This window comes from Rhincodon typus, chromosome 22 (assembly GCF_021869965.1).
Source record: "Rhincodon typus isolate 14 chromosome 22, sRhiTyp1.1, whole genome shotgun sequence".
NCBI classification, from domain to species: Eukaryota; Metazoa; Chordata; class Chondrichthyes; order Orectolobiformes; family Rhincodontidae; genus Rhincodon; species Rhincodon typus.
In genome coordinates this window covers 46648360-46657187 of record NC_063353.1, presented here as the reverse complement: position 1 = coordinate 46657187, position 8828 = coordinate 46648360, and the positions used below count along the sequence as shown (strand labels likewise).

The window sequence follows — 8828 nt, the reverse complement described above, 5'->3', positions numbered from 1 at the left end:
GGGCTGTGCACACCACCTTCTGTAGTTTCTTACAGTCCTGGGCAGAGCTGTTGCCGTACCAGGCCGTTATGCACCCGGATAGTATGCTTTCAATGGTGCATCTGTAGAATTTGGTGAGGGACCTTATGGACATGCCAAATTTCCTGAGCCGCCCGAGGAAGAAGAGGAGTTGTTGTTGTTTGAAAACATTGAATGTTTTCAAGAAGGAGTTAGATATATTTCTTAGGGCTAAAGAGACCAAAGGGTATGGGGAGAGAGCGGGAACAGGGGACTGAGTTGGATGATCAGCCACGATCATATTGAATGGTGGAGCAGACTCAACAGGGCGAATGGCCTATTCCTGCTTAAATTTTCTATGTGAGTGAGTTGGATTTGCTGTCACTCACTTCTACCCTTTCCCACCTCACTCTGCTCGGAGCAACACCCACAGAGCTCTTCCTGCTGCTTCTGTTCTTGGCCTCCCACATTTGCCTCAACTGTGTGCTAGTCCATGAACATCTGCTGCAAGCTGGAGGTCAGCTGTATGTTAACAACAGCAGACAAAATCTCTCCATCACCCCTCAAATAAAAGACAAGTCCTGCAAATGTCCACAGTCCAGGGATATGCAGGATAATCTAGAATTAAGAGTCTGATGATGACCACGAATCCCTTGTCAGTTGTTGGAAAAAATCATCTGGTTCACTCATGTGCTTTAGGGAAGGAAACTACCATCCTTACCTGGTCTGGCCTACATGTGACTCCAGACCTATAGTTGACTCTCAACTGCCCTCTGGGCAATTAGGGATGGGCAATAAATGCTGCCTGTCCAGAGACGCCCTCCTCCCATGAATGAACTTAAATAAAATAGGTTAGGTGAATTGGCCGTGGTTAAATTGTCCCACTGTGTCCAGGGATGTACAGGTTAAGTGCTTTAGCCACAGTAAAATGTGAGGATAGGGTGCAATTTCAGAGGGTCAGCATGGATTCAATGAGCAAATGGCCTCTTTCTGCACTGTGGAGATTCTACGATTCCACGCTGGAGATTTGGAATAAAAACAGAAAGTGCTGGAGAATCTCAGCACATCTAGCAGCATTGTGGAAATACGGTCAACATTTCAAGCCTGCTTTAACTCTTCTGAACTGAAGAACAGTCATTGCAGACTCATCGTTGACAGCCAGGGGAGTAAGATTCAAGTCTGGTGGGTAGCAATGGTAAGGAGGCAGATTCTGTCAGTATTACCATCAGCATAAACTGTTAATTGCTGAAAGAGTGAAAACTAGTTGGGAAGAATATTGAGAGAGTGTGATATTTTTGTAGCTGGTTGATGTTGAGACAGAGGGACTGCAGGTGTCAACCTTGATGAACTGACAGTGAAAGAGCAGCTTCACACTTGGGTAAAGGTGACACGCAGACGCAAGGAGGAATTTTGAATACAGATGGGACTCAACTGTTGTAATCACAATCCAGGCTATTCCAGGCACGGTTTAAGGTCTGTGCTGCTCACTCAGCGTTAACAACCATAGGAGAACGGAACGGTTAGCAATGAAGAGGAATTGCGTACCCCTTGTTTAACCACAAGCTCCCGGTGTCAGAGAGTGCCCTTCGCATGTTGCCTCCAGCTTGGCGTGTTGCACAGCTGCTGAATTCAGAAAGAAATATTTCTCCAAAGCTGGAAACAGAAGAAAAACTTGCATGTTGCCACTGAGCCGAGTTTATTTTTACACGGATTGGAAGTTCCAAGGGATAGAAAACATTTTGTGGAGCTGTGAGGAGAGACGGTACATGTTTGAAGGAAAATTACAGAAGCCGTTGATCAAGACATTAACCACCGCTCCCCCCTCCCCACATAGTGCCAGGCTTTTGTGACCCGGCTTTTGTGCCAGTGAATACAATTGGTGAGCTGTGGAGAGCTAACAGTAGTTACATTGTCTCACACTATCAGCTCTGCAACTCGCATATCTCATTTATCCCTCACTCCTTATGAATGTGGTTTCTTTCACAGAGACTGCTTTCTCTCATTATCCAGATCCAATTAAGACTGCAGTTATTTGGCAACATTGGACCAAATGCCAAGGAAGCCATGTTACTTAGAAACACAGAAAATGGGTACAGGAGGCAGCCATTAGGCCCTTCAAACCTGCTTCAATATGAACATGGCTGACCATGCAATTTCAGTATCCCACTTTGCCTCCATGCGCCTTGACCTCTATGACCGCAAGGGCCATGTCCAGCTCCCTCTTGAATATATCTGACAGACATGTTGTTCTGGATTTACCCTGAGAGGACCAGAAGCTAAGAGGAGATTGAATGGAGGGGTTTTAAAACACTGGGCACGGATTACAAAAAGAAGCAATATGGGTTTTTAAAAACTTGTTACACAGTGAGTGAGTAGGATGAAGGACACAGTCTGCTGAAATGGTGGTCTGGATTCAACCAGAAAATGTAAAAGGGAAATGGATAATGCAATAACTGCACAATCGCCAGGTCCCATCACCAAGTTACCCTTCACTTACTTGTGCACAGTACACTGGCACCTGCCCACCAGCTCAGACACAGTCCCCTGAACTGAGGAGTTTCCAAATTTCCTGTTTATATTGGTCAGCCAGTGCCTCCTGATTGGCCCAGGGTAACTAACCAATCAAGGACCGCGTAGTCAATGAGGTGCACTTGTTTCCAGTCACTACAGATAAATAGTTGAAAGTAAGAAGTTTCAGCGCTATGGGAAAGGAGTAGGGCTATGGGACTAACTGGATTTGTCTATAAGAGTGTCATCATACATTCAACAGGCTGAATATCGTTCTTCTGTGCTGTACTATTCAGTGATCCCGTGTCTTTTTATTCTTGTCCTTCTGGATGGAAGTGGTCATGGGCTTGGAAGGTGCTATCTAAGGAAAGTTGGTGAATTTTTGTCGTGCATCATTGAAAATGGTACACACTGCTTTTAGTGAGCATTGGTGGTGGGGAGAGTGAATGTTTGTGGATGTGGTGCCAGTCAAGCGGGATGCTTTGTCCTCATTCGTGTCAAGCTTCTTGAGTGTTGTTGGAGCTGCACCCATCTGGGCAAGTGGGGAGTATTCCATCACACTCCTGTCTTGTGCCCTGTAGGTAGTGGACAGGGTTTGGGAAGTCGGGAGATGAGTTACTCACTGCAGGATTCCCCAGTAAAAAGAATAAGCAGGTGTTGTTCGAGGCCATGACCAATGTATGATGCACCCTACATAACTCAATATCGACACTCAGAAATGGAGAATGACTCTATGTGTGAGTTACACAGACTCCCTGCGGAGCCATCACCAGGAGTCCCCCATTCAGGTTTTTAAGAAATAAATGAGGCCATTCAGCCCCTCCAGACTGTTCTGTCATTCAGCAAGATTGTGACTGATCTACCTCAGCTCCTCGTTCCCATACTGTCTCCATATGTCTTTATATCCCTTCACTTTCAGATCTCTGCCAATCTCTGACTTGAATATACTCAATGACTGAATATCCACAGCTCCCTGAGATCCAGAATGTCACAGATTTGCGACTCCAAGCTACTTTCCAAATCTTAGACTTGCACGGCAGATTCTGAGATTGTGATTCTGTTTCCTAAATTCCTCAAATGGGGCAACTTCTTTCCCAGTTTCTACCCTTCCCAAATTTTATACATTTCTTTGACGTTGCCACTTATACTTCTGAACTCCGTGGAATACATCCCTAGCCAACTTGACCCTCCTCTCACAGGAATAATCTCTCCATTCAAGGAACCAGGCTGGTGAACCTTCATTGCAGTTCCTCAAGGGCAAGAGGATCCTTCCTTCAATAAGGTGGCCAAAAGAAGGGGGAGAATCACTTTTAAATATTTTCTGCTGTATATTACACTGTGGGCTGTACAATGTTTATTGCCAGTGAAGGAACCAGAATGCTGTTGCAACTGCAGCATTGCCCCTTCTGTAACCCTCAAAGCTGGAGCATGGAGACTTCAGTGTAAGTATCAGCTTTGCCTCAGAGTACAGGTCTGTGATTAGTGTTAGTTTTGGAATGTGATGTGGATGCAGACTATATCCGGAGTGCCCAGGAGGGGAAGACAGATGCCAGATGTGGTATTTTTAGACACTGCTATCATCTGCAGAGTTTCAGATGCCAGTACAAACTGTTTATAAAAGGAAAAGAAAACATTGCTGAACGGAGAGCGGTTTCAGATTATGCGTTTCCGATTGTGCTCCAATATTGAGCTGTCCACACCAACGGAATGAGTATTTGAGACATATCTCTCCTTCCTTCCACAGATTAGTGATCATTATTGATGTGTATTTAATACATTCCAGCCAAGTAATCGTAATGCTAACCACTCCTTTCAAACACGTCCTGACAAATTATTTTCCAAGGTACTGGCTCTTGTGGATGTGGAACAAAAACAGAAGTTGCTGGAAAAGCTCAGCAGGTCTGGCAGCATCTGTGAAAAAAAAATCAGAGTTAACCTTTCAGGTCCGATGACCCTTCCTCAGAATTGATGGTGGCTTGTGGCATGTGGGTGTGGGTGTTGATGGCTGGGCCAGCATTTATTGCCTGTCCCTGGTTGCCTCTTGAGAACATAAAACATAGAACATTACAGCGCAGTACAGGCCCTTCGGTTCTCGATGTTCCGCCGACCTGTGAAACCAATCTGAAGCCCATCTAACCTAAACTATTCCATTATCATCCATATGTTTATCCAATGACCATTTAAATGCCCTTAAAGTTGGCGAGTCTACTGCTGTTGCAGGCAGGGCATTCCACGCCCTTACTACTCTCTGAGTAAAGAACCTACCTCTGACATCTGTCCTATATCTATCACCCCTCAATTTAAAGCTACGTCCCCTTGTGCTAGCCATCACCATCCGAGGAAAAAGGATCCCACTGTCCACCCTATCTAATCCTGTGATCATCTTGTATGTCTCTATTAAGTCACCTCTTAACCTTCTTCTCTCTAATGAAAACAGCCTCAAGTCCCTCAGCCTTTCCTCATAAGACCTTCCCTCCATACCAGGCAACATCCTGGTAGATCTCCTCTGCACCCTTTCCAATGCTTCCACGTCCTTCCTATAATGCGGTGACCAGAACTGTACGCAATACTCCAAGTGCGGCCGCACCAGAGTTTTGTACAGCTGCAACATGACCTCATCGCTCCGAAACTCAATCCCTCTACCAATAAAACCTAACACACCGTATGCCTTCTTAACAACCCTATCAACCTGGGTGGCAACTTTCAGGGATCTATGCACATGGACACTAAGATCTCTCTGCTCATCCACACTACCAAGAATCTTACCATTAGCCCAGTACTCTGTATTCCTGTTACTCCTTCCAAAGTGAATCACCTCACACTTTTCCGCATTAAACTCCATTTGCCACCTCTCAGCCCAGCTCTGCAGCTTATCTATGTCCCTCTGTAACCTGCAACATCCTTCTGCACTATTCACAACTCCACCGACTTTAGTGTCATCCGCAAATTTACTAACCCATCCTTCTACACCCTCATCCAGGTCATTTATAAAAATGACAAAGAGCAGTGGCCCCAAAACAGATCCTTGCGGTACACCACTAGTAACTGAACTCTAGGATGAACATTTCCCATCAACCACCACCCTCTGTCTTCTTACAGCTAGCCAATTTCTGATCCAAATCGCTAAATCACCCTCAATCCCATGCCTCCGTATTTTCTGCAATAGCCTACCATGGGGAACCTTATCAAATGCTTTACTGAAATCCATATACACCACATCAACCGCTTTACCCTCATCCACCTGTTTGGTCACCTTCTCAAAGAACTCAATAAGGTTTGTGAGGCACGACCTACCCTTCACAAAACCGTGTTGACTATCCCTAATCAAATTATTCCTTTCTAGATGATTATAAATCCTATCTCTTATAATCCTTTCCAACACTTTACCCACAACCGAAGTAAGGCTCACTGGTCTATAATTACCAGGGTTGTCTCTACTCCCCTTCTTGAACAAGGGGACAACATTTGCTAGTCTCCAGTCTTCTGGCACTATTCCTGTAGATAATGATGACATAAAGATCAAAGCCAAAGGCTCTGCAATCTCCTCCCTAGCTTCCCAGAGAATCCTAGGATAAATCCCATCCGGCCCAGGGTACTTATCTATTTTCACACTTTCCAGAATTGTTAACACCTCCTCCTTATGAACCTCAATCCCGTCTAGTCTAATAGACTGTATCTCAGTATTCTCCTCGACTACATTGTCTTTTTCCTGTGCGAATACTGACAAAAAATATGCATTTAGCGCCTCTTCTATCTTTTCGGACTCCACGCACAACTTCCCACAACTGTCCTTGACTGGCCCTAATCTTACTCTAGTCATTCTTTTATTCCTGACATAACTATAGAAAGCTTTAGGGTTTTCCTTGATCCTACCTGCTAAAGACTTCTCATGTCCCCTCCTGGCTCTTCTTAGCTCTCTCTTTAGGTCCTTCCTGGCTAACTTGTAACTCTCAAGCGCCCTAACAGAGCCTTCACGCCTCATCTTTACATAAGCCTCCTTCTTCCTCTTGACAAGAGATTCAACTTCTTTAGTAAACCACGGTTCCCTCGCTCTACCACTTCCTCCCTGCCTGACAGGTACATACTTATCAAGGACACGCAGTAGCTGTTCCTTGAACAAGCTCCACATTTCAATTAGGTGCAGTTCATGTGGTGTAAGTCGACCCATAATGTAATTCGGGTGGGAATTCCAGTGACAGTGAAGGAATGGCGATATATTTGCATGTCAGGATGGTGAGTGGCTTGGAGGGGAACATGCAGGGGTGGTGTTCCCATGTACCTGCTGCTCTTGTCCTTCTAGAGGTGGTTGTGGGTTTGGAAGGTGCTGTTTGAGTAAAGCTCACTCTGGGATATGTGAACATGATGTTGCCCTCATTTTACACTCAAGCAGTTTCCATTCAGTGACCAGGAGAAGAGTGGAGGCTTTGGCTGAAATCTCCTCTCTCCCTAGTCCTGGGGCTTACTACAGAAACCTTAAAAATCCAGCACAGAAGGAGCCATTTGGCCCATCATGTCCACGCTGACCCAAAGACACGCAGGTGCCCTTTCTAATCCCACCTTCCTGCACACAGCCCATAGTCCTGCAGCTTACAGCACTTAGGGTGCAGATCCAGGTACATTTTGTAAGAGTTTAGAGTCTCTGCCTCCACCACCAACTCAGGCAGTGAGTTCCATACTCCCACCACCCTCTGTGTAAAAACGTCTTTCCTCACGCCCCCTCCAATCTTTCTGCCGCTTAGTTTGAATCTATGGCCCCTGGTTTTTGAACCCTCTGCCAAGAGAAACAGGGCTGTCCTATCTACTCTATCTCTGTCCCTCACAATTTTGTATACCTCAATCCTCAGCCTCAGCCTTCTCTGTTCCAAGGAAAACAATCCCAACCTTTCCAATCTCTCCTCGTAGCTACAATTCTCCAGCCCTGGCAACATTCCGGTGAACTGTTTCTGAACTCCTTCCAAAGCAGTTACGTCCTTCCTGTAATGCAGTGACCAGAACTGCACACAGTTCTCCAGTTGTGGCCTCACCACTGTCTTGTACAGTTTCATCACACCAGTGAAGGAGAACATTCCATAAGCCTTCTTTACAATCCTTATCTACCTGTTACAACTGTACTGACCTGACTGTGCTGCTCTCACCTTTACCTCAATTACAATCAGACAGACAAGGGCTAAATTTTGACTTTGGGGACAAGAGATATGTTCTGGGGAACAAGGGTACGAATCCCTCCAGAGCAGGTGATGAAATTGGAATTCAGTAAAAGGTGATCACACTGTAACCATTGTTGGTTGACATAAAAACCCATCTGGCTCACTAATGCCCTTTAGGGAATTAAATCTGCCATCCTTACCCAGTGTGGTATACATGTGACTCCAGACCCACAGCGCTGTGGTTGACTCCTAATTGCCCTCAGGGCAACTAGGGATGGGCAATAATTGCTGGCCTAGCCATATCCCATTAAAAATAGCAGGATCCAGGAGGCCTGGTGGTGCAGTGGGTAGTGCCCCTGTCCCTGAGCCAGACGTTCTGGGTTTGCAGCCCACTCCAGGACCTGATGCCCAGGGACATTATTAGGCCATAGTGTATCCCCTTGTCCTGGGTCCTGTGCTTGGCAAAGTTGATTGGGCAGTCCTTGTGGATCAGATTGGTGCCAGCAGCACAGGATTGGATCTGTGGTCCGGCTGGGGTGGATTTGGGATGTTGCCAACCTGCCCTATTTGTGGATGTTGGACCTGCTATCGGGTGCAAAACTGGAGAGGACAGGGCAACCCATTGACAGGCATTTTCCATTGTCACTTTATGCCACTGGTTCCTTTATTACATTGGGGTGATTTTTTAAAAGCAGATGTACAGGCTGGGTAATGGCCCCCTGAGTATGAGCATTCCAATCAATCATTACACATAGCAGCTTCAGTCTGCGGCCTTTGCAGCTGCTTTTTTGACAAACTGTGAGCAGGACTCGCAGGAAAGAAATATAAACTCTATCTACGTAGTCAGTGAAGAAAAAAGGACGCCATCTTAGGTACAGTACAGATTCTTTAGTACATGTCCTCAGGAAAGATTATTAAAAAAAAAGAAATAAAATATCCAACATTACAGATCATAAAATAGAAAATAGAGAAGTAAATAGTTCAAAACAATGGTGCTTTGAACCCAGGCTATGCTGGCACCTAGCCTCCAGTCCATGCTGACACCTATCCTCCAGGCCATGCTGGGCCTTGACTCCAGGCCATGCTGGGCCTTGACTCCAGTCCATGCTGGGCTTTGACTGCAGGCCATGCTGGGCCTTGACTCCAGGCCATGCTGGGCCTTGACTCCAGTCCAAG

General features: G+C 45.8%; 1 protein-coding gene across 1 annotated transcript in view; it reads left to right on the top strand.

Annotated features, from left to right (window-relative positions):
- frmd4a (FERM domain containing 4A) overlaps positions 1 to 8828 on the top strand; it is a 341550-nt gene that overhangs the window by 294357 nt on the left and 38365 nt on the right. The window lies entirely within an intron of this gene.